Source organism: Anoplopoma fimbria, chromosome 1 (genome assembly GCF_027596085.1).
Source record: "Anoplopoma fimbria isolate UVic2021 breed Golden Eagle Sablefish chromosome 1, Afim_UVic_2022, whole genome shotgun sequence".
Taxonomy (NCBI): domain Eukaryota; kingdom Metazoa; phylum Chordata; class Actinopteri; order Perciformes; family Anoplopomatidae; genus Anoplopoma; species Anoplopoma fimbria.
Genome location: NC_072449.1, coordinates 4,442,824 through 4,469,413, shown reverse-complemented (window position 1 = coordinate 4,469,413; position 26,590 = coordinate 4,442,824). Strand labels below are relative to the sequence as shown.

The 26,590-nt window shown below is 41.0% G+C and overlaps 1 protein-coding gene across 2 annotated transcripts in view; it reads right to left on the bottom strand.

Annotated features, from left to right (window-relative positions):
- The window catches only part of LOC129092654 (SPRY domain-containing SOCS box protein 4-like), a 45,062-nt gene extending 18,472 nt beyond the window's left edge, over positions 1-26,590 (bottom strand). Inside the window, exons 1-2 of one of the 2 annotated variants that reach the window (XM_054600668.1) lie at positions 26,401-26,590; positions 12,780-12,873 (exon numbers count right to left, since the gene is read on the bottom strand). The gene's annotated coding sequence lies outside the window, so the exon portion shown is untranslated. Of the gene's footprint in view, positions 1-6,285; positions 6,390-12,779; positions 12,874-26,400 lie in introns of those variants that run through there. The other variant, XM_054600676.1, reaches the window with a different exon arrangement.

Sequence of the window (26,590 nt, the reverse complement as noted above, 5' to 3'; positions counted from 1 at the left end):
AATCCCTTTAGAAACAAACATAAATGATGTTAATCACGTTGTCATAGTGCTTATTACTGTAACAGATGTTGGGTTAATGTATGCATGTATGTTGATTGTATCCCTCAGGGTTACTGTAAGAAAAAGGGGCGGGGATCTCCGGAGGGGAGGAGAGTAAAAAATACGTTTTTGGCTGATGAACAACTGAATGCTCTGTTTATTATTTCCTTATAAAACCAGGTAGGCGAACCTTTGAGAAGACTTAGTCAGAACGCTTCATAATGACCGGTTCAGCCGGTTTGCATTTAATCAAAACGGTTCATGCTTGTCAAGCAAAACCTGAAAATCAACCCACCTCCACAGCCTACTGAAGGGTATTACGTTTGTTTCTGCTACATGCTGGCTGCATCCGTGATTATGGGTTCAAGCCAGAGGTTGGTTTGGAAAGCAAGACAAGTGCAAGTCGGCCTCTCTATAGGAAACCCTTTGGGGAGATTGGATGTCGTCCACATGGAGCTACTGGCATAAAAAAAAAAAAAACACACTTCCAGCAGGTGAATATCAAACTTCAAATCAACTTCACCCCAGTGCTTGACCGGCAATACCGCTGTACCCTCCTGTGCAGAAAGCCGCCACACACACACGCAGGTATCTGACCGAGCCTGTTATCTACAACAAAAACGTGGTGAAAAGGGAGTCATCTTTTACCCTGATAGAAGGCGAGTTATTTGAAACTTTAACTAAAAATGACGCTAAAAAAAAGCTAATACGGTGCGTTTGCATCAACTGGTTTTAAGCAAATAAAACTTGGCTACGGCATAGAGTTTGTCAGATAGGTCACCTCACCGTCTATGAGAGAAAACTGGAGAGAGGTCTTCAGGAAGACGTTTCATTTGGGCAGGTTTTAATGGTTCTAGCTAGCATTGGCCTTGTTTCATGTTGACAAGTATTCACATATATTGGGAATATCCGAGGAGATGCTGACAGCAGAAAAGGCTGATAAATCAGGGTATCAGAATTTATTCTGCAAGGTTGTTTCCATAATCCACTTGGTGCGTCAATTCATTTTCCGACAAATTCAAAAAACACTACAAGCGAACGTAAAAACATGTTTTTTCCTGAAAATGACTCAGTTTTATCAAGTTTTGCCATTTCGTGCAGCTTTCCTAATGCCGATTTTTCAAACTGTGCATACAAATGTGAATAGAAACAAGGCTACTGGGACATGCTGGTCAATAATTGCCTTAGGAAACAAACAGCAAAGCACAAATTGCAGCACTTTCATCTGCTGCAAAAATGAAAAGGACAAGGTATTCATTTCTTATGGAAGGAGCCATTTCTGAAATAAACCACAGTGGAGAGCCTACAGTCTTTTGATTATTTCCTGAGAAACTCAGCACATTTGTGCAAGCCTTACTGAAACACCAGTTATAACTGTGTCACTATGAAAAAAAAAAAAAAAAAAAAAGATGTCCCCAAAACAGATCAGTCAGTAGTTTGAGCTGAACTCTCTCTCCCACTGCTGTGTGCTCACACCGGCAGCCACAACAAAGACACCAGCAGTTCACTTTGAGAGATATTTTGGGGGGGGATCAGGAGACAAGGTCATGATGCTGCAAAAAAAGAAAAAAACTGGCTTCACACAAACAATTTGCAGAGCCATGAGACGCAGAAGCTGTTTTAATATCTAGAAGGTTAGTAAAAAGGACAGAATAAAAAAAGCTGGCTGTGAAAAAGGTCAGTTTAGGAAAGAGAGTCAGATGACGGAGAAGGACGAACGATGGGAGAGACGAGAGGTGAGATACACTGAAAGAGGAGGCGAGTGACGGGTGATGATGGGGGGAAGAAAAGAAAAAAAAGAAAACGTGCAAGAAAAACAGGATGAGATGTGCCGCTCTCCAGATTAAGGGCTCTGAATTTAGTGGAAGGGATTATCCAGTTCCAGATACAGCGAGTACCAATCAAGAACAATCTCTGCTTCACCTCCTCCACCAAGTGTTTTTTCTTCCGGTGCAGCAGAGACGAGGAGAAGCCGGGACTGTTTGAGAAACAACTTTTCCCCAGACTCCACGGAAAAAACTTGTTATCGCGGGGCAAAAGAGAGAGGAGAGTGGCACGAAGACGGGCCGCTGGTAGCGTGACAGCGACTGTTAGCATATCAAACACGCACAGCCAGTCTTAACACAAGCAACCCCCCCCCAACAAACACACACACACACACACACACATAAACACGGCTTTAGGGCACACATATGCAGACTGGTAACGCCGGGACTTTGAAGCATCATCACCCGCTAAAGAACAAACTCTTATCAGCACACAGATGTTGGAGCATCAGCTGGAAGGCGATGACGACGCGTGTATGAGCACAGACACGATCTGTGTGTGTGTGTGTGTGTGTGTGTGTGTGTGTGTGTGTGTCTCAATGACAGGGATGAATAAATGGAAAGTTTTCCAGATGGCAGCTCATGTGTATGCAAACTGGATAATAAGTGTGACCTTTATGTGTGTTTTAAAATTCCAGTTACATTTCCCCCCTAGTCTGAAAATGGCACTTAAACTGTTCTTCAGGGTCTGTTATTTAATTATTTTTGATTCTGAATCATTAACATAAAAGGGAAACGCAACCATAGGTGCCAAGATGATAATATATAGAAGTATAGGGATTGTTGTAAAGATAACAGTAGCAGGTGGAGAATAATCCAAAGCATGAAATATTAACCCTCTGAACCCCAAAAAGCATGTTTTCTTTAAGTAATCGCTAAAACTACAGCGTTTATCAAATATAAAAGCAGTAAAAAAAATTTTAAAAAAAAAATCATCGTTATGGTCAGATTTTCATCTTTCTGACGGTCCTTGAACACATCATGTGCCATGAACGCTTCAGTCAGAAAAAGCAACCAAAAAGAAGATTAAAATTGATATTTTGTTGATATTTCATCAAAAACACTTTATTCTACAAGCTCCGAATAAAACTTTTAGCAACTAGGAAGCCATGATTGATTCGGCTAAAACCAATAGTCACGTGACAAAAAAAGCCTTAAAACTTTGACTTACTGCTGAGCACAGTGCATTGAGGAGAGAGGATGTAAATAGAGGTTGTTAAAATGTAAATAGTTTAATTTCCACAGCATGTAGAGCCTCCATTTTTATTTCAAACATTGGTAACACTTTTAGACACTAAATTATATGTTGATATAATCCCATTGTTTTCAAATTTTTGTAGAACAAATAGAAGAAATTGAACTTGCGTTTCTTACCTTTTTATGATTTATGGCATGGTAATTGTGTATTACTGTACAAAATACATTCTTGAGTTCTCTCTACTTCTAGCCACGATTGTGCCGTTTCCATAAGAGGTGCAGGACATGAATGTTGCAGTGAATAACGAGGCCACAGAGAATAAAATGTGACCGGAGCAACAAAAATAAACTCCACAAAACTGTTTGGGTTTCAGGAGGTTAACAGTGGGTAAATTCTGACATGAAGCAATGCAGTACTTTTCAATTTTTAGCTGGTGCCCGTTCTCAGGATTCTGCCTCTTTAAAAATAAATAAAATAATAACAGCGGTTCAAAGCAAAGCTTAAAAAACAAACTACAGCGTCAGTCGCAACTTTCTAAAAACACACATATTGCTGATTCATATTCAGAGCATACAACAAGACTGATTTTAGTTTCACCGTTGAGTGAAAAGGTTTGTTTTTCCAGCAATGTTGGGTTTTCAGGTTCTTTCTTTCTTTTCTTTGGACTACAACAAAAGGACTACTAATTAGCTCTTTCATCTTGCACAGGATGTACGCGTATGCAGGTGGTCAACTGGTCGAATCCTTTCAGTTTGTTGAAGAGCAACTTCTAACAAAAAGGAGGCAATGTGAGGACATGCACGGCATTTTCTAGTCAGCTTTTGTCTGCATTAGTGCTTTGAGGGAGACTTAAAGGGTAAATTCCCCAATGTTTCTTTGTCTTTAACTGGCTAATAGGGACAATACTGTTTTTTTTAGTGATTCGAGAGAGATAGAGATAGATATAGATATATATATATATATATATGTCTGAAAACATTATGGAAAGAAACCCTACAGAGAAATAAAAAGCTTTTTTTTACGAGTCCCTTTTGTTGTTGTGTCACAACACAGTGAAAACGTCACGAGTACCGACGTCCGAGTTTCTTGTGTTATCTGAAATTATGTTAATGTCAGGGCTGAATATTTAGCAGATTTTGACAATGAGGATGCGATGCAAGATGTCAGGAGGAGACTTGATCAGACACAAAAAACAAAAAAGAACGTATCGAGCAAAAAAAAAAACTTACATCACAGCATTCACATTCAAAAACAGGTCCAGTTTAAAAAAAAAATCGTTTTCCCCATTAGTCACAAAATCATAAGAAATATATCCTTTACGGCCTCTCCACACTGTCATTGAGGGCTTTGGCAGATAATCCTGAGATAAACCCGGTGAAATCTTTGCTCGTCAATCGAAAAAAAAAATGTGATCCCAACGGTTAAAACAAAGTCCTCCAGGCGGCTGATGGATGATGTGAGTCAATAACACGTCTCTGCTTGCATCATCACAGCGGTATGAATCACTCGGCTTTCACCACGCCATCTGACATGCCTCAATATTTATATTCTACTGTCTGTCTCAGATTGCCACCAAGATTTTTTAGGCACCATGTCACCGAAAGAAATTGGGAGGTTTTTTTAGTCTATAGGTGAGATTTTGTGAGGTCAAAAGCAGATTGGAGGTAAACTACAGCTGGATACATTACTTTATGTTTAGATGAGAATGAGAAATGGCATTAATCTGACTGAATGTATTCTCAGCACTTCGGTATACCCACCATTTAACATTTCTCCGCGAGCTATCTTGACCTTTGGAAGGAAATCCGAGTAAATCTATGTGGCATATTACCGTTTTCAGGCATCATAAAAGGAGCTAAAACATGTTTTGAAACCAAGCAGGTTTAAATGCAACAGACCAGACTGAAGATCTGTGATAGTACTTATTAAGAGCATTTTATCTGAATCACTCATACCAGACGTACACCCACTCGGCTCAGGTTATGTCAGGTGTAATTATGAGTCAGGAGTGAGCTGGCTCGGCGTAGCAGCAGTGTAACACAATCCAGAACGCCGTCAATCATGTGTCACTCTCTCTCCCACCTCTCCGTCACTCACACATGGGGATGCGCTACGCTGAAGGTCCCTCGTGCTAGAAGCTAACGCCACGCTGAGGAGCACAGACCCAACCATTGATGCCCACCATTTATCCCCCTTATAATGCTACATAGTGAACAACAAATCTGTATTGAAATGGGCAGGAGGAGAGCTAGCGTTAGCCGTTAGCAGTCCTGCTTAGCTCAGGGCTAAATAACGGAGCTAACGGCCAACGTTAAAGGAGGTTCCATTACGTTACATTATAATGGTATATTTGTAACATGACGCTGTGCTTAAATGTTATCTGTAAAATGTAGTTTTTGGAGAGAAACTTTTATAAACAGAGGCGTTTGAATGGAGATTCTTTCACAGCAATATAAAATAAAGGGAATCTAAACTCCTCTAACGTCCTAAAGCAGCTTAAAACTCAGTAAAACTATTATTTTACAAGATTATTTTAATCAAAGCAAATATTCAACAACATACAATTGATCTGTAATAATGTCAATTGTGTGTTTTTCTGTAAATAACCACTATTGATGACAATAACTAAGTAAAAGGGTAACATTTAGAATTTTTTCATGGGTTTTAACGACTTTATGACGGTTGTAATGTTTGTATCTGGATGTTTCTGTGACTGTGGTGAAAAACAAGTTGTGTCTGGAGCCTTGTTTACGTGCTGCTATAACAAAAGACAGAAGTCTATCAGGGCATCTCTAGATGCATTCATTCACTGTATGTTTTCATGTTCTGCATGAGGGTTTAACCGGAGCCAGGCCTTCAACAATCAGAGCAATCAAACCACAGACATAAACACACGTGTACGAATAATCTGCTATATGTATATAAAAATGGTATGGGAACATCTCTAAAGTGGATATCAGGAAAAAAAACATTGACTTTCCCTTGAGACGTAGCTTAAGAATGAATAATCAAAGCTGGAACATATTTCATTCATTCCGAGGTTTTTTTCTGGTACATGCGGACACGAGAATGCTGGAACAAGCAGTCACAAAGAAACTTTTGAAAACTGTCAGCACAGGATAAGTCCAGCAACAGTTGGGGAAATGTCACGGACGGAAAGAAGCCCCAACAAGAGGTCAGGCGTCTTCAGTGGCCTCCGAGAGAAGAGAAGAGGCTTCTTACCATGAAAGCATTTCTCCCAACAGTCAGGCGGCTCTCACACGGCAACGTGAACACGCAATCACAGCCGCCCAGTAAGAAGAAGAAGAAGAAGAAGAAGAGAGGGAATACTCGCTTCACGGTCCGAAGTCCCAAAATGAGGTCAGTACAGAGTCAACAGCCGGACGAGAGCGGGACAGACAAAAAAACTAGTGTGTGTGTGTGTGTGTGTGTGTGTGTGTGTGTGTGTGTGTGTGTGTGTGTGTTCGTAAGTTCCTGCTTGTGACGCGAGGATGAACGGGAAAAAAAAAAAAAAAAAAACAGCCCGGCTCCAGTTCCCAGCTAAAAAGGCAGGAAAACAGCTGCTGGAGGGGAGGAGGGGGAGGGTTTAGTGAGGAGCACGCGCAAAGTGTTTCCCAAGCAGCACCAAAAAGAAACAAAAAAGAAATAAATAAATAAATAAATAAATAAAACACCCACTCTCCAGAAAAACGGTGGGAAGAAAACCAGACAAACACGCACACATAAGCAGTTCTACCACATTTGCAGATCAACGGCACAGATAAGTTATTGTTTACCGAAGCAGACGCCCTTTGGAAGTCTGTGTTTTTGTTGCAATCAAACATTATTTCATGCTGACTGCGGTGCGTTTAGGATTATGTTTTTACATTTTTCCACACCAGTGCATTGGTCCGTACAAGCAAGGTGACAGTATCACAGTTAAACCAGGGGTTTTTAGAATGATGCATCATAGCACAATACAAATTATGAACTGTAACATCAACTTGATCAAGCTCCAGTGGATAGATTAAGTCGGACTGTTTGTTTGCTTTCACTCCCAAGAAAGATGCAAGCAAGAGAGCAAGCTGCATTCAGACTCAACGTGAAGCGAGTTAACTTCTCGTATTGATCTCTGGAGCTGTCTTACAGCCGATGGACTCACTATGTAGAGGTTTACTGGGACAACAAGCTGAGTCTCTATGACAACCAAGACACAGACGCAGTATTCTTCCTACTCTGTACATTGATTAAGTAATATAACTTGGGTCAATAGCGCTCTGTCTCAGTTTATAGTTGATTCATTCATCCTATGATTATCACACTGTATGATACATGACGCTGCTTCTCACATTTGCTTTGGACATTGGGGGTTTTGTAGTTCCAACAATCAGATCTATGGATTTTTTTCTTCAATTTAATAATAAAGAGGTTTGATTAAAAAGACTGTCTTTATTTGTTTGTTTCAGTCTGTTATTTGTCCTTTTAAACAACAACAAACACATTTTAGACAAAACTAAAAGCCACTACAGCCACACTGGTATCTCAATAAAATACTTGTTTGACAGAATGAACAAATATTTCCATTTTTTGGGCCATTTTTTTTATGCAGTTGTCTCACTGAAACGAGGCTAGCTTGGTTTGCACATTGTGACCATGTCGGACTAAAACATGAACTTTCCACTAGTAGAGCAACAAATGAAACCAGGAGGACAGAGCATGTCAGCTGGAATCAAACAGGTTCCTCTCGTGGTTCTTGTTTTAGTTTTGTGCCTTTCAAACCATACATTTGGCCCAGTGAGAGAATCCATTGCGTCTTTCTGATATTGGTACGATAAGCTCAGTTATGACAGAAACCCCACCCACCATCTTCTTTCTCTTCCTCCCTCCTTCTCTCTCCTCTCTCCCCTCTCCTCCTCCCTCCCCCCCCCCCGGGAGACAAGGAAGCCCTCCTCACTCTCGTTACAACCCCATCAGCAAATGCACATCAGCATTCCTCTCTGCCTGCTCGCACTCCTCAGTCTAAAAAAAAAAAAAAAGTGTGTTTTGTGCTCAATTCCGCGTTTATTAAAGCAACGTGGCTTCAAATCAACTCACGCAAGAAAAAAAACACTGGAGCTTAAGCTGTAGAAAAAATAAAACACACTCACCACATTCATAACAGATTTAACTACTCCCACCCATGCCAAAGGCTGCTGTTGTTTGCCGCAGGACTGCCTTGTTTTGACGTAGTGTGGTTTATCGATACGAGAGCGCCGAGAAGCAGAGTGACCTCAAGTCGGGTTCAGAGAGAGTGGGCCTCAGCTACACCCAACAGGCTACCACGAGTGTGTTGGTTCTGCAGTTTGCAGTCATTTAAGGGCACAAATCATTAAGAGAAGGCGGGAAAAACACAATTTAGTTGGGTCATTGACCGCAATACCAAGAACTAAAAGGAAGCCAGTTAATTGCAGAGAAATTGGCAAAACAACAGCTATAGGGTGACAAAGATATGCTAAGTGAAAGAATAAATGCAGACAGCACATTAGTGTTAAGCCTCTTGTCACTCCTGTCACATTTTACCCTCTGTGGCCTCGTTTTTCACTGCTATATAAAAGTCCTGCACCTCCATATAACAGCACAATCATGGCTAGAAGCAGAGAGAACTCAAAACATGTCTTTTGTGCAGTATAACACAATAACAATGTTATAATTCATACAAAATAAATATGTGAATGTCTTTTATATACATTTTTTTAATTGGGAAACAATGGAATCTATATATCTAATATATTTCTAAGTGTCCACATGTGTTACCAATGTTAGAATAAAAAAAATGGAGGCTCTACGTGCTATATTCATTTAACTATTTACATTTTTACAGCTTCTCCGAAATGCAGCTTGTTCAGCAGCATGCAGTTCAGTAGAAGTTTCAAGGAATTTTAGTCACGTGTCATGAATCATTCATGGCTTCCTAGTTGTGCTGAGGAGCGCAGAATTTAAAGGTTTTTTACAGAATCTGGTCAAAGCAAAATGTTTATTCGGGGGGGCCAGATTTTAAATGATTTTTGATGAAATATCACAATTTTAAGCTTCGTTTTGGTTGCTTTTTTTGAAGGAAGCGCTGTTTTCACATGGTGTGTTCAAGGACCCTTGGAAAGACAAATATCTGACCCTAATCGTATTTTTCACAGCTTCTGGTTACGATAAATGGTTTAGTTGTTACGATTGTTTAAAGAAAACATGCGTTTCAATCCCTCCGGCGGGTTTTCGGGTTCAGAGCTTTAACCTTGCTTGAAATAAAAAAAAAACATCATAAACCATATAAACTGAACTCTGATAAAAAAATAAAAGAAATCCTTTCTTCTACCATTAAGTAGATGGACGACTATATAACGTGCAGATCGAAGAGTCTAGTCAGCCAAGGTAGTTGGCCAGTCAATAATAGACCCATTTGTCCAAATGACTTCCTCCCAGTAGCTGAGGATGAGCAGCCGTCTGCCGTCTCCATGTCTCCGTTCACCCAGGAGAAGAATCCGTTGACAACCACGTGTTGAAAGTACCGAGAGCCAAAGCTAACCCCTCACTGAGAGTCCAGTTCTCTCTTGTGTCCACAAACGCAGGACCGCAATCCAAACACCACAGCCATAAAAAAAGTAAACCCAAAAGACAAATCTTTTTCATGGCAAAAGATGTGATCAGCATGTCAACTAAGCACTTTTTTTTTTTTCACCTCGCAAGCCCAAAATACACAAGTTAGAGCTTGTTGATATTAACATTTCCATTTTTATAAAATACCTCAACACTGGCGGAGCTTCGTTGCTGGGCAGTCTGTGGGGGCTCTACTTTGTGTTTGGGTGGATTTTCTCCAACTACTCAGGTTTCCTTTCACAGTCCGATGACAAGAATGTGAGTTGAATACGTATTTCTTAATTTCTGATGGGTGTTTGATCGTCTAGGCGCTACCCCTGTGTGTCTTTGGTGATTGGGATATGCCGACGCCTGGAGTAGGCATGTAGAAAGTGTAGATTGATATGACTCATAGTGGCGTCCATATTGTGATCTAAACTATGTGTAGGCGTTTTAAGTCTCTGAGAAATAAAAAAAAAAGATGGGAATGTGAATATGATGGCCAAGCAGGAGGAGAGATTAATTGCTCATTTCACAACCTGAACAGTTAATAACATTACACAACGCTCACATGTCTAAGCAGGCATACAAAATGTGTAAAGCAATTGATCAATTGATTCCTTGAATAACCTGCAACTATTTTGAGGATCAATGTAATAAGTTTAAATAATTCTTAAAGCAAAACTGCCAAACGTCTGAAGGTTCCTGGTTTTCCAAATGAGAGAATTTCCTGCTCTTCCATCACGGAGACATTTGATAACTTCACCTTTGGGTTCTGGGATACAGTGATGGACATTTTCACCGTTTTCTGGTGAATGACTAATCTATAAATAATAAGCAAATCAGAAATCAGTTCTTTCAGTGCATGCATAGTTGCAGAAATAGTTGCAGCTATATAAATAAAATGGCAGTGCAAATATTTAATCTTTTGGTCCGAGCCTATTAGGCATCCAGGGAAAGCCGTGTTTGTTTAGTGTGTCAATAAAAGTCTAATGTTTGAGCAAAGCTGTGGAGTCAAGACTGGAAAACCAGCAGGATGAGCTACTGGTTACTTCAGCACAGACTAACCTGATCAAGCCAGTTTTAAAGGTTTAGCTTCACCTCAAGCTTAAAGCTAGGGTTGGCAATTGTGAGAAACTAAATTGTAAAACGTATCCAAGTCGAAAAACCCAGCACAGTGTTGCCAACTCTTTCCCAATTAAATTAGCTTGCAGAAATAGCTCTATTAGTAGTTGAATCTAGTGAGAAAGTTGCCAAGTCGGAAACACTGGCAACCCTGTCACTCAAAAGCCACTCCTTGTAATTATCATAATGAGCGTTAACAACAATTGCTATCGTTAGTACTCACAGTACTCACAGCTGTCAAACTAGCAGCGTGGCGCACAATGAGTGTGATCAGGTAGACCAAGTGTCCAATTATTTAACGTGGGCCGAATTGAATTGCTTATAACAGTCCTGCAACAGCCAGAGATAATGGATTTTTTTTTGTCAGAGCATTTTGATTTATTGATTGCTGTCGGGACGACGATGAAGATTACCAAAAGGTTCCATTAAAGTTCATCTATATTTGTGTGAAGTCTGAATTTACTGCCCGTCTACAACCTGCTGACAGAAGTTGTTTTACTTTGGATATTGCAGTGGTTTATTGAAATGATATTACATATATAATATGTGCTGTTGTAGGTAGAAACCTCACAGTTTTGTCTTTACATGCCTGTTGTCTTCATTGTGAAATATTTGTAATCGATGTCGCAGGTCTGGGTTTCAAAGTCATAAAATATACAAGACCTGACTTAGTCCGATCTCATTAGATCCCAGTTGGCTTTACCAAATGGTTTAATCCTGTTTCGGTCCATTAGGCTGATTTAAAAACAGGCTTTTCCACAACAAGGCCTGTACTTCTGAGCAACCTGTATGAAACACCTCATAGGTCTTTGGATATAAAACAACCATGAACTTTTTTTATAACAACTTCTGCGAGGAAAACGTTGACTTATGTAGCATTTATGTAGCATTTATTAAAAAGGAGTACTGGACTGCATTGCATTACAGTGTATAGGGGTTTCTATTTTAGGTTTCCCTTACAGTGCCTCAAGCACACAACCACACATACACAGAAATACAGATCTCCTAATTCTTGAAGTGTACAGTAGCAATTAGGTTAGCGACACAGGCCTTTCACAGGATGAAACCTGAGCTAAAACTCTCCGAGCCTGCTGCACTTATCGGCTGCTTTTGGGTTGGGACCTGCTGCAATATTTAGCAGCCCGTCTCGGATCAGTTTCCCGGTGCCAGGTAAGCCCACACCAGTCTGATCAGGTTTCAACAGCTGGGTTATAGAGGCAGATCTGTCTTCACATCATCCACTTCCCCACCACCATCACCATAGGGATGCTTTGTCATTTTCTAACAGAGACATATCACTCAGCAGTTATGGAAGTAGCCATACATTAATTAAACGTCGTCTATAACAAACGTACTTAAGTTAAAGTGCAAAAGTATTATCAGTAAAATATACTTACAAATATCAAATGAAAAGTACAGAAGACATTTTATTTTTTATTTTACTGCAGTTTTTGGTGAAATACTGGATAATTTGAACAGTTGGTTAAATGAACCCATCTGAATTTTTTCTCTGGGTGGAACTAACAACTTATAGATGTCAGAAACATTACAAGTAACCCCAAATAGATAAAGTTTATGGCAAGCGTAAATAGGCCAAAAAGGTTGAGAACCACAGGGTTCATGTTGAACTTTGCATTTTATAAGATAATCATTGTTTCTTATGTTAAACCTTTTTGTAACCAATAACTAAAGCACCAGATAAACGTAATGGTTTGTAAAGTACAATACTTTCTTCTGAATTGTAGTGGAGTAGAAGTATTAGGTAGCATAAAATGCAAATACTTTAGTACAAGTTCCTCAAAATTGTTCCTAAATGTACCAACACAGTCACTTGCTGGGGTCAAAGTCGAAGACCTTCACCATCATCTAACACAATGCATGGCTTTTAACCAGCTCTGGGGTTTGAATAGAGACTGAGAAGGAGCTGAAGATACGATTGAAAGCAGTGCTGAAGTTCATAATGAAGCTGGATGAGCAGACTGGGTTGTGTGGGATTAGAAACTCACCTTTTAATCCATCCGAGTGCAGGCGTCTTGAGAAAAGAGCATGTCTGCCGAGCCAACGGGGTCAAAGGTCACACTATCGAGCTCTGGTTACGTCCTGTTGGGAAAAGACCAAAAGGTTTGATTAGCAGAGAAACATGAGAAGGTGTTTGCCCATTGACGAAACTCATACAAGTTTGCACTATGAGTCACCTCCTATTGGCCCTTTAACAGCAGCTTGAAAGAAGGTGCAGTAGTTAACAGATCATCTTAATGAGCTCAAACACTGAGCACAACGGCACCATTAGAGGCAATGGTCTGAAATAATGTTTTGCATTATACAAAAACTACCACTCGAGTTCTGGTGCATGTTCTCCTGAGGAGAACCTGTGTTGGATTGGGTCCATTTCTAAAGTCAGGCCAAGATGAAGCACAATAAGAAGACGGCGACAAAGAGATAAGAAAGGAAGAGGAAACTTCTTCTCTTTTGAATATTCATGAGCCTGTGAGATCTTAATGTGCATCAAATTTTAAGACCAACTATTCAAACATAAAAAGGGGACATTGGTACTTTAAGTTGGGCAATCAGTCCAGGGGAGTACTGAAGCAACAGCACACAAATCTAAGAAAGTTAAAAAAAAAATGTTATGAATGAGGGTTTTCACGTAAAAATGCAAATCAAAAGCAGCCCAGAGAGCTGCTAGACAGATGGATAGTTCTGCTGCAGCTTCAGTGCCGACATTACTCCCTGTGGTCAAACGCTACTTTCCTCCTCTATAGATCCATCTGTTAGGGAAAGCACTCAAGAGCGCTGGCTGCAAAGTGTGGCTTTGGTGGAGTAGGTATTCTGTCTGCTGAGGGTTTGAGTGTTGACCGGTCAAAGTGCTGGTCCACTTGAAACGATTCTGCACATTTATATGTATTTAAGAAAAACAATTCCTAGTCTTTGAACGCGTAAATGAGAAAATAAGTCTCTTTTATTGGGCTTTAAGATTAATAAAAACTCCGTTAACATCAATATTATTCTCCCAGCAACATGGTTTCCATTGTGCATGTAAACATATTGAATGAGACGTCATCACTGCATGTCTCACCACACACACACACACCTCTGCAAGGGGGTGTTTTCTTAATAACATTGAAATGAGATAATGGAGGGAGTGTTATGCGACCAAAAAAGGAGCGCTGTATTGGAGCAGACGGGGGTTTGGATAGAACCAAAGTTGTGATCAGTGGGAGCTTCTCACATTGATTAGATGATGAGATGAACCACAGAGCACCAGAGACCCTCTGAAGACATTAAGGTCCCCTAAGGTACGGAGCTCATTAGCAAACTGAACCTATTTGACGAATAAACATAACCGTGTATCCATTAAACTACTAGTGAGACGTTAATGAACAGCAGATTTATGAGCAAACAAACCTCCACCATCACATTTAAGACAATTGTCTAAAATCCAGAGCATATCCATGACATTACCATGGCAACAAACTTTAGTTCAAAGCAGGTGTTTTTCATTGCAGGTCTAACTGGAATCAGAAACGATCCGCTGATTCAATATGGTGACGACATGATGCATATCTTCCAAATTATGTTATAGAGAAAAACAAGTAAACACATGCAGGCACCAACTGATCCAGGCCTCAGATAGTGTGTGTGTGTGTGTGTGTGTGTGTGTGTGTGTGTGTGTGTGTGTGTGGTCTGCAGAGACAGCAGGGTGGCTTACGTGGCTCACACAGTATAGCCTACTCTCCAACGCCCCTCATTCCTCACCACCTGCCCACATGGAGCAGCCAGTGAGCTGGTGTGGAAACTAAAGTTTTAAAAAAAAAAAAAAAAAAGGGATCCATCCGACTGACGTAGAAACATTCGCAAGCATGAAAACAACTAAGTTATGAGGAAGTCGTTCTCACTAGAAACGTTGAAGCTTCCTTAACATGAAACAACAAAGAGGACATACACTCCTTCTGGTTCTGACCGGACTTGGGACTTCAGGATGAAGGCGGGGCATCAAAAACGGATCTTGGTCTGTCCACGGTAGACTGGGTCTCTGCTGGATCTGGGTTTGTCCACGGTGGTCTGGTTTCTGCTGGAGGGTTTGTCCACTGGGTCTCTGCTGGATCTGGGTCTGTCCACGGTAGACTGGGTCTCTGCTGGATCTGGGTTTGTCCACGGTAGACTTGGTCTCTGCTAGATCTGGGTTTGTCCACGGTAGACTGGGTCTCTGCTGGATCTGGGTTTGTCCACGGTAGACTGGGTCTCTGCTGGATCTGGGTCTGTCCACGGTAGACTGGGTCTCTGCTGGATCTGGGTTTGTCCACGGTGGACTGGGTCTCTGCTGGATCTGGGTCTGTCCACGGTGGTCTCTGCTGGATCTGGGTTTGTCCACGGTGGTCTGGTTCTCTGCTGGATCTGGGTTTGTCCACGGTAGACTGGGTCTCTGCTGGATCTGGGTTTGTCCACGGTAGTTTGTCCTGCTGGATCTGGGTATGTCCACGACTGGGTCTCTGCTGGATCTGGGTTTGTCCACGGTAGACTGGGTCTCTGCTGGATCTGGGTTTGTCCACGGTCTGGTTTCTGCTGATCTGGGTTTGTCCACGGTGGTCTGGTTTCTGCTGGATCTGGGTTTGTCCACGGTAGACTGGGTCTCTGCTGGATCTGGGTTTGTCCACGGTAGACTGGGTCTCTGCTAATCTGGGTTTGTCCACGGTGTTTCTGATCTGGGTTTGTCCACGGTACTGGGTCTCTGCTGGATCTGGGTCCATCTGGTTTGCTGCTGTGAGATTCCGCTGGAGTCTGACTGAAGGAGTTTCTGATGAACCTGCACGATTCCATCCGAATTCACTTGGATTCCGACCCGGTGGCACCCATGACAAACATTCAGAGTAACTTGATAAAAATAGCCAATCTTCTCTCTGATGGTCTCGTTTACTTATGCAGGTCATTTCGAGGTATCAGTATTCAATTGAGACTTTTTCATAACCAGTTAAAAGTTCCTCACAGTAACTTTTCAGCCATTGTTTAAACCTCACGATCCCAACGGCTGCAGTCTTCTTCCAGTAAAAAAAGCAACTTTTTTTTTTTTTTTTTATCCTTCATGCCATCACTGCTCCAGCCCAGGGCATGTTAACACTGTAAGTTCAATAATTGGACCAGTTGAATTAGTGCAGAAGGTATTCATTAACATCTGTTCTACTGCCATTTTTTTTTTTTTTTTTTTTTTTTTTTTTTTAAATCATCCACTGATCATTGAATGGGACAATCAGTGCTCAGTAAATGAGGTTTAACTTTAAATGAGCTCGCAAAACACTCAGGAGTGCAATTTAACATGCTCCACAGGAAGAAAATAAGAGAACAGCTGAGTTGGCAGAAGATGTGTACCATCGGAGGGGGGGATTGGATTATGGAAATCTGCAGCTTTTAATGATTTGACAGTTTTAATGACGGTTAGAGGGAAGAGGGGGGTGAACCATTTATCAGTAGGAGGCCCCCGGGAGACAACAGCCCTCCATCGGTTCTGCCTCACATACCTCCCTCTCTCTCTCTCTCTCTCACTCTCTCGTTCCATCCTTGTGCGTTACAATTCCAAAAAACATTCTCAAGCGAGCAGACGCGTCCATTGTCTGAGTCAGAGTTGTTATATGGGCCTGGGCTGAAAGAGCGGCCATCAGAGAGAGCCTATCAAATGGTGGAATAAAGATGCGTGCCACTGCGGTGTGAAGACGGATGACCTTGTTAGGAGCCCTACGGTGCTTCATCATCCCCTGTAACGCCGACTGCTGAAGAAACCATAAATAAATCCCCAAAATACTTCACATCAAGCACAGTAACAACTCAGTCTGAAGATTGTTAAAAATGTGAACCCCAAAACCTCCGGGAACGTGAAGCGCTCACTTGACAGCTAGTAAATAAGGCTGCAATAGGAAAAGAAGAAAGGGATTCATTTATATCACTGCCGAAAATACTGATTTACTGTTTTCTTGTTTGATTCGTTTCCCCCCTCATCAGAACTTTTGGACCGCTGCGACTAAGAGGAGTCCAACTTTTCATTTGAAAAACCAATCACCAGCTCACTTTATTCTCGGAGAAGGAAAAATAGAAAGAGATGCCATGATTGCAATTTTCCTGCAGACTTTTTTTTTTAGTCTGACCTGCTGATTCCAATTTTCTTTCTTTGAACTATAATTGGCAGCAGGGCTCAACACTAACTTTTATCTGGAACGGTCGCGAAAAACTAATTTCAACTGGGCCAATGTCAGTTTAAAACAGACACAAAAATCTAAAAGTGATCCTTTTGCTGGAACTTAAAGATTTTATTTGTATTTAACATACTTGCTTTGAATAAAAAAAAAATCTCTAATATCTATATCTATTTCGTCATATCTCCTCAAACAACTGTATTCACTAAGGTTTACAGATTACGTTTCTAAAATATCATGACATTGCTAAAATTTTCCTTCACTCAGTGCTCGTTTTTTTTTTACTAAGCAGAGCTTGAATGCATCATCATCAAGTCAATTCAATTTATGTTAAGTCGCTGTGATTACTCTGAGCAGCATGAAAAGGAATACATTACAACATGATGACGTTTTTGCTTAAGTTTGTTGTTCCAAATGCTTTTATGATCGTTTCTCCACGGCATGTTTTGGACAAATTGCGAGCTTTACGTCTTCTTCACTCACGCTGAAAAACCTCCACATTATCGACATTATGTTTGTGTGTGTGGCCGTGGTGATGCTGTCTGTGCAGCTGTGTGCTGACATTAAACCATCTAGCTGTACATGCTGTGTGTGTGAATGTGACGGCAAAAGATGGGGAAATATGACAATGATCTGTGGGTAACCGCTTATTGCCGATTGGTTGAAAATCGTCCGGATTCAACTAGACAATCTACAGGTGTATGGGCACATGCCTGTATGCACATTACATTGTGAAAAAGCCTCATCTTTGCTTCCCTTTCTCACATAATCCCCTCGCTGATTCCCTCTCTCCTTACTGCTAAGAGATAGAACCATGATACATTTAAAAAAAATAGGACAAAAAAAATTAAGGAGCACTGGTATCTAGTTCATATTTCTGTCTCCCGTCTCTAAAAATGGTCAAGAAAATTCAGCTTGTCCCGTCTTCGCCAATCTCTGCAGAGCAAGCAGCACAGACACGTCCTCCCTCCTTCACATATTCCCTCTACTAAAAACAGCCAATTAAGCAGCACATTTTAAGGGTGTAACTGGCCGTGCTCTAAAGTGACTTGACGCGCTCCGCATGTAGGCCAAGGGACGGTTCTGATGACACGGAACTTCACTGAAAAGCCATGTTGAGGGATCAAAAGCGCCATGTCACCGAGTCGGCTCAATTAGCTCGATGTGCCGTTGCCGAGCATGTGGCCTCATTTGCACCCTCGGGGGAATCGGTCATTAGCTACAGTGAAACGTGGTGTGCATTAACTCGGATGGCTTAACGGGTTGGTGTGCGTGCTCCAGAAGTTCACTCGGTTCTAATTAAAAATGCTAAACAAAATCTGGAAAAAGAGGGAGGGAAGAAAAACAGACACGGGTGTGAAAAGTGTCTGTTCTGTTGTTGCGTTGCTTTGATCTCACCTCCTGCTTTCTCCAAAAACGCCCCAGAAACACTCAAAAAGATGTACATTAGTTTCCCCTCACCTCAGGAGGAACGGGTACCTTAGCGTTGGAGAAGCAACTTATCTGAACAATTAGGTGATCGATGGTGCAATAAATCGGACATTTGCTAATTTCGTAGTATCTTTTGCCTCGTAAAAAGAGAATGCATGACCTACATAACTTTAAACTACTCATGCACAAACAGGAAAGATTACAAGCGTTCTTCAGATGGAACCCACTGCTGTGAACAAAGATCTTGCAGAGGGAACCCAGCAGGCAAACAAAGCTGTTGTACGTCAGCGGAGGAATAGGATTCCAGCAGAGCACATCCATGAGCACATAGGACAGCTCAATTATTCATGTCAGTGTAGGGTTGCAAAAAACAATGGCTAGTTTCAAGGGCCGGGTGAAAATAGAGGTAGGTGTATGTGCAGCGGCACAGGATGCTGCCATGAAACACCATTCTTCATTTTTGAATTTAGAAACAATAGGAAGCCTATCCCAGCTCCTCCACTGAAACAATGGAGAGAACACTGGTTTTATACCTACTCTAAACTTTTAAAAAGAAAAGTCAATATCATATTTAGATCAATAAGTCATTTCCAGACTAGTCTAAAAGTAAGAAAACACTCCAAAAGGCACAATATAATCCCTAATGTAATCTTGTAAATGTAGTTTTTGTAGTTTCAGATCATTTCAATTATGTGTTTGTATACAAATAACCACTATAGATGACAATAACAAAAGGGATAACTTTAGAATGTATGAACATTGCATGTATTATAAAGGGCCATTTAAAATTGTGCATTACATTATCAGTAACCAAAATGTATTTTAAACGCTTGTGTGATTTTTGACTTATGGCCAGCGAGGACTGTGGTTTAAAAGAGTCATGGTTTGGCATCAATCATACCATTGGTATCATTAGTGCGCAAGTTTTATTTATTAATACGGTTTGATGATTCATAGCAGGAGGGAGGAAGTGGTGGGGGTGCTGCTGCAGGAGGAGTTTTGGCTCTCTATGGCAATGGGTGAGAGGTCAATATGTAATATAAACGTGTACATTAATTAAACATAAATACGTTTAACCGACTGGTATTTCTGGTGCTGACTAGCGAGGGTAGCAACACTTTATAGACTAATCGTGCACATCCCTATTCCCATTCTTACCAGATTGACCATACACTACCGGTGAAACGGTTCTACATAGGTTAAAGACCCGGAATAGTGATGAGGTCTGGAGTAAAACGTTGTGCTATCTGGACTTTTAAAAGTTACGGAGTGAGATCTCTGCTGAAAATAGCAAAGATCCAAAGTGAGGCTACATTTTACTCCAGTAGATGTTGAGAACTCTCGTCGTTACAGATGAAATAAATCCCTCGCGAGTTAAGAGAGGAAACAGCAGCAGTTTATCACAACATCTGGACAACAAGCAGAACATCAGTCTGCAGAAAAGCTCAGTTTGCGTCTTATTGGCGAGCAGCCGTCCACTGCATGTAACGTTAGTGATGCCATACAGGGTTTGATATAAGAACAGGCCAAAAAAAACAAAAGAAAAACCACAAAGTATTCAAAAAGAACAGATAAGAGTGTTGATTAGGAACCGAGCAGATATGCAGCATCGATAAGATTACCAGTATCAATAAAGTCCAAACGGTACCCATTCCTACCATACACACCTACACCTGGAATAAAAAGAAAAAGACTGGAAAAATAATGCTTTTCTATATCAAAAAGGTCTCTTCTTCAGCATATTGACATGTGCATATGTCATGCTTCCATTATATCCTCCATTTCTGTTTCACCACACTGTCAGAGAGCAGCCACGTATGCCTGCATTTCTGCACCAATATCAGACGGCTGCACAAAAAAGGTCACCTGAGGAGAGAAGGTTAATGGCGGTTGGGGTGTTTGTGGACTCTGGCCCAACAGTGACCTTGTGGTTTGGGCACACCGTTATGCATGGCAGGAAGAAAAAAGACGGGGAGGAAGAGGAGACATTGAGTGGGAGGAGGAAAACGCAGGATGTCTGGTTTAAAAAACACTCAAGAGGAAACTTGCTGCTTCTAGGTCAGATTTATAACTTCTCTTTTACGCCAACGTCGAACTGTATTGTACACAGAATAAGAACACAAATTGCATTCCACTACCGGGGCTCTCGCTCAAAAAATGGAAAGAATACTTCGATTTAAATATCTACTTTAAGTTTTCAAAGCGTGCGTTTTGGGCAGGTATTTAGAACGAGGAATAACTCACATTTTTTGGGGGGTTTATAGAAAAAGTCCCACACGACTTAGACTATTGTTCAGACTGTCACATAGTTACTACACTCACACAACGACGCTGTGAGGATCTGTAGAACTCAAACAAGTCTATATAATTGGATTTTCTGAATTTCTTACCTTTCATTCATCTGAAGAATCCTCAAGTTTCCTAAATTGTCATCCAAAAAAAATCAATGATTTCACACTGCTTTCATTGTCAGCATCATAACCACGTCTCTTATTTTTTGGAGCTTGGGATTGCGACTTCAGTTTCAAAAGGCTTTCTAAACCTTGACTTATTGCCTAAGAGAGTGGGAGTTTACACCCCTCTTCTCCACAGCTATTAATCACTCTGCTATCCAAACCACCTCCTCAGTTTTAGCGTCTCCTTGTATGCAATTTGACTCTCGCTCAAGCTTCATCCACACTTCTACGTTTTCGTTTTGAAGTGCATAACTTTTTGCAACGTTACTACCTAGAGGACATGTCCTTCCCTGATTCTTTACGCCCCTCATCACGTGATCCTTTCTCAGAAATAAAACCGTGGTTAAATTCAACATGGATAACAAATTCCAGGAATTATTGACCTTGTTGTTGGCTTGCAGCTGTTGCGCAGTTAAAGCATGCGTTTTACGATGGTATTACTGCCCACATGTGCAGGAGGACAGCTTTTATTTGAGCGCATTTTTTTTTAAACAAATAAGTAATCGTGTGGATGTCGCATTTAAGTGTCTACATTTGAAAAAAACCATCATAACGGTGGTTCGAAATCACTGCTTGCTAGGTTTGTTTGTTTTTTATACCCACCCACCCCTTTTACACACAGCATACTGCCATTGAGGTTTTGAAAAATTCTGGTATCTTCTACTGCTATGTTGAGCACAGTATTACAAGGTGAACCAAACCACTGTCAGGAGTAGTTTTCATTCACAGGAGTGAGTAGCTCAATGCAGCACATAATGCAGAGCTTCGGTGTACCAGTATAGAAACATGTGGGCGGAAGCTCCTTCCAGGAGGAGCGCTTTAAACCACATCCTCCTTTAGATGTGGAAGATAAACAGCCCTAGTAACTTACATCCTCACTCTCCACCCCCTCTCCATCTTCACCTCTCTCTCCGTGGGGAGGAACATCCGTCATCCGCCTGAAGAGCAGGATGAGAATCCAATCTGCGCCGCGCATCACTCACCCAGCAGCGACAGGCGACAGTGGCTGGCGTGCAGTAAACTATTCTGTCATAATCACGCACACCGAGCCTAAAGGAGGACAACGATGAGGGTAATTTATTTCAAAGGGGTAAGCATATTAGAGAAACTTTTGCCACTGAGAAAAAAAAAATGGGTTTCATGTCTTATTTAAAAGTCTGATGTCAGAGGCAATGTTCCACGATCAAAGGTAATAAACGTCAGAAACAGGCGGCGATCTCCGGTTTTGACGAGTAAAGCCAACACGGAAATGTCTTAAGACTTGCATTCTCTCTCCTGTCCATCAGGGGGCGACTCCTCTGGTTGTATAGAAGTCTATGAGAAAATGACTCTACTTCTCTCTTGATTTATTCCCTCAGTAAACATTGTAAACATGAGTTTATGGTCTCAATCTCTAGTTTCAAGTCTTCTTCAATACAGCATGATGTTCATTTCGTAAATGATGCTCCATTTAGAGTCAAACAGACCATAAAGCAGGGTATGCTTTGGGGTGTGGATAGATTCCACTTCCATTAATGGGTTGCAAAAGAGCCCAGATGGCAACAGACTTAATCCAAGAGGTCAGCAGCCAATTGGCCAAACTCAAGGCTTCAAAAAGGTTTATAGAAAAGGCAGTGTCTGGAAAAACGACTACATTAGAATGGCATTGGTTGCAAAAGAAGCCAAGATGGCGACGGCCAAAACGACAAACTCCAGGCTACAAAACGAGAAATAGGTGACGCCAGTTTATGGTTTATCTATTTTACTACAATTCAAAGATGAGAAATGTCTGAAATATTGCCTTCAAATCAACTCTATCAGGACAGGGCAATGAAAACAACTGTTGGTTAAAGCAAAATAGAGCAACACTAAGCAGTATTCACCTCAAAGTGCAGCTGCGGCTCCAAGAACAATTATTCCCTACCGGTGACATTCGTCCAAAAACCATTTAAACGGTCCTCAAGAGCAAATAAACATGAGCGGCAACGATTTTTATTAAAAAGAGCAATTAACTTCTGTGTAAGCCACTCAAGTGATTAGATTCGATTACCCAGCGCGAAACACAAGGTCGCTGGTGGCCTTTTGAAATGACCCGCTGTACTGTAAAGCCCGGGCGTGGCCCTGCTCCACGACGGATTGCTCTTAATGGGATTTCACAACATTAACATTCTACCGAGTCAGCATCAGGCTACAGTGCCCCTCTGCTGACAACAAGGCTTTCCTCTGACTGCGTTCATAATGTGTGTGTGTGAGAATGATTGCTGGTCAGTTGGGAGTGACTGGTTGGATAATTACCAGCCATGCTTTGACTGCAGTGGAGTCCCAAGAGAGAACTAGAGGATGGAGCTCCTCTGATAAGACTCAGCATAGAATATTTATATATCTGGAGGAAAAAAAAACATCCCCCCAGACATGATGCAGCAGAAATTCATTAGCATCGAAGCTCCTGTTCGGAAAGGAAATGGAGGTAAATTACATGCCGTTTGTTGTCGTTTTTCCAGACACTGCCCTTTCTGTAAGCCTTTTTTTGAAGCCTTGAGTTTGGCCAATTGGCCGTCGCCATCTTGGATTACGTCTGTTGCCATCTGGGCTTTTTTGCAACCCATTAACGGAAGTGGAATGTAGCCAAAACCTAAAGCATACCCTGCTTTATGGTCTGTTTGACTCTAAATTGGACCATAAATTCCTAAATGAACATCATGTTGTATTGAAGAAGACTTGAAACTAGAGATTGAGACCATAAACTCATGTTTACAATGTTTACTGAGGGAATAAATCAAGAGAGAAGTAGAGTCATTTTCTCATAGACTTCTATACAACCAGAGGAGTCGCCCCCTGATGGACAGTAGAGAGAATGCAAGTTTAAGACACTTCTACATTGGCTTCACTCCGCCTATTTTGAATGCATTAAAAAAAGTGACTTTTTTCGTCAACAGTCAACTAGTGAATTCACTTCATACGAGGTATACCATAAATGTTTTCACGTGAACGATCTAGCTGTTTATATACGGGATAGAGCTGAAGTCAATGGACAGCAATGGGAGAACCGATTAAGCAAATAAAGAAACAAAGATAAATGTGCTGCCTTAATTAGGGAGTCACATCATTTTAGCTAAGTGAGATGATTTTAAATAAAAGTGCAGCATCTTGGTGGTAAAAACTTGACAAACTAGTGTTGTGAATAACGATCTCTCATCCAGAGCAAAAGAAAAACAGAACATGCTGAAACCTCATTTTCATTATCAATGTTAGGACTGGGTTTCCGACAGCAGCATGGGGCTGACGTGGGGAGAAAGCGGTTGTCACCCACAGCTGTCATTACAGCTGATTTGCCACTTGACAAAACTTGTCAACACAAATTCACCAAATATCTTGACAGTGATGTTGCGAGCCTGGCAGTCGCATCATACGAGGACCGCCAACAGTGCACGACGACTACTCCGTCAGGCAGCAGACTTGGATAAAGAAATACATGAATTTATTTGCTAGTCTTTCAAATTGTGTGTTTTTGTGTATAACCATAGATGACTGAGATAAAATCTATAACTCGAGGACACTAAGTTAGTCTGGAGTTATCGTTTTAAGAAAAAGACTTAATTATAAACTGAATCAGCCAAGAAAACTGCAATCAGTACACCTCTCATTATGATGCATACAAGCTTTAAAATCGGTAAAATTTGTATTGGAGGAGTTGAATTCTAACACAACGCTAAATGTAATCTTTCGGCGAGAAACTTGAATAAACAGATATATGATTTATGACCTTATTTACTTCCTTACACTACCTTTAATCAGCATATAATACATAATTTAAACTACAGATGAGAAGATAACAGCAAGGTTGGTTTTTCTTTTTTCTTTAAAGCAAATATTTAAATAAAATATCAATGAAGTTCAGATGAAGTCAAAGCTTTGGTCCAACCCTTTTCCTTGGAAGTAGCCAAACGTGACCAACGCCTTTATATATATATATTCTGCTTCCTGGTAGACTCTGGTTCTAGACAGCAGAGCTCTCTACCGTTGACCTCTGAATACTGTGAACCCGGGCACGTTCATGCCACCCACCTTGGTGGTAACAGCGAGGTCAACTGGTGTCACCGTGGTCACGGGGGTCAAACCCCAGCTGGTGGTCAATAAGAGTGCAGGGGTCAATAGTTCCTCTCTGGCGGGAGCATTCAGCGTGGCTTTCAACAGAATACGGAAGCATATAAACCATTTGTCTTGCTGACGGAGCTGTCGAGAAACATTTTTTTTGTTGTTTACTGCACCAAACCACAACTGAACAAAAAGACCAAACGACCACAAGGGTGGCCACCACATCAGCCAGTTAACGTCCTCCACCGCTCACCCATCTGCTGCCGCCCACCCACACAAATCTCTCAGAACGCTATCCGGACAGTAGGCTGCCAATGCCCAGGAGGGCAAAGCAGATGGTGTGGATACAAGGCACAGTGTTTAGCCCTCGAATAAGCAGGCACGCTGCAAATCAAATGGGCAAATGAATAAAGTCAAACAGTCCCGCTTTCTAGTCCTCGTTTGGCAGTAGAAAAGGTGCCTTGTTTGCTCACCTGGATTAATGTAAACCTTTGCTTTAGTGAAAGTAAAGCTCAGGGAGGGAAGAAAAATAGATGCATGCTCCTGCTTAGTTGAAAATGCTGTCAACATAATCTCTCTTTTTTAACTTCCCCAGGACATAAAGAGAGTAATTAATTAGAAATGAAAACTGTCATTTCATTTATGCAAAATTAAAGTATACCTTTAATTCAGCAGGTATTGCCTCATGCAAGCAGCTCTCTCTCTCTCTTTACTGGAGAAAAACTGCAAGTCAAAATCTCCATCCAAAATCTGGCAGTTTTGCATTTGCCATCATCTCTACATGTTGAGACATTAATACATTAATGATGATGTGATGGTGATGCATGTGTTACTGATGTGTCTTCTTGAGGTTTCGGCATTAGAATTACTTCCATTATTACCAGTATAAATATGCATTCAATGATGGGACTCACCAGTCTCACCAGTCTCACCTGTTCAGTCCACAGCAGCACTAAACAGTTCAACAAGTTTAGTGCTTTTGAATAAATCACTTGTTTGATTTTGGGGGTTTTTTTGTGGCTGAATTATGTGCAGTCACCATAAGATAAGATAAGATAAGATAAGATAAGATAAGATAAGATAAGATAAGATAATCCTTTATTAGTCCCGCAGTGGGGAAATTTGCAGACTTACAACAGCGTAGAGTAAAGTGCACACAAGAGACATAGAAGAAGAAGACAAGCTAAAAATAAAAAATGAAAAATAAAAATAAAATAAAACAAAATATATATATATAATCCTCCACATTTATAAGTTTTATCAGTGTGTTTTTATTAGCCAAAGAGGAATTAATCAATTAAATTAACACTTTTATGAATGGACTCTGGGGGGGGGGGTGCAATAATATAAAAAATTATAAATAAATAAAAAAAGTTTAAATAATTATGTTTTATTCTTGCAAACGACATCATAACACAGTCAAGACTATTTTCTTTTTTTCTTTTTTTATATAATAAGAAAAAAAATGAAAAATTTGGACTTACCGGTGTATCCGAATGGAAAAGGTTTCCATAAAAGGAGACCCGACAGAACCCTCTCAGCTCTCTCCTGACGCCGCACAGCGACTCTCACAGTGAAACTCTCTCACTGGATACTAAGTGTTTCAACCCAATGTGGCTTTTTCTTTGTTCCTCGTGCCCGCAGCCTGCTCCGTGGATGTGATCAGAGCCGCTG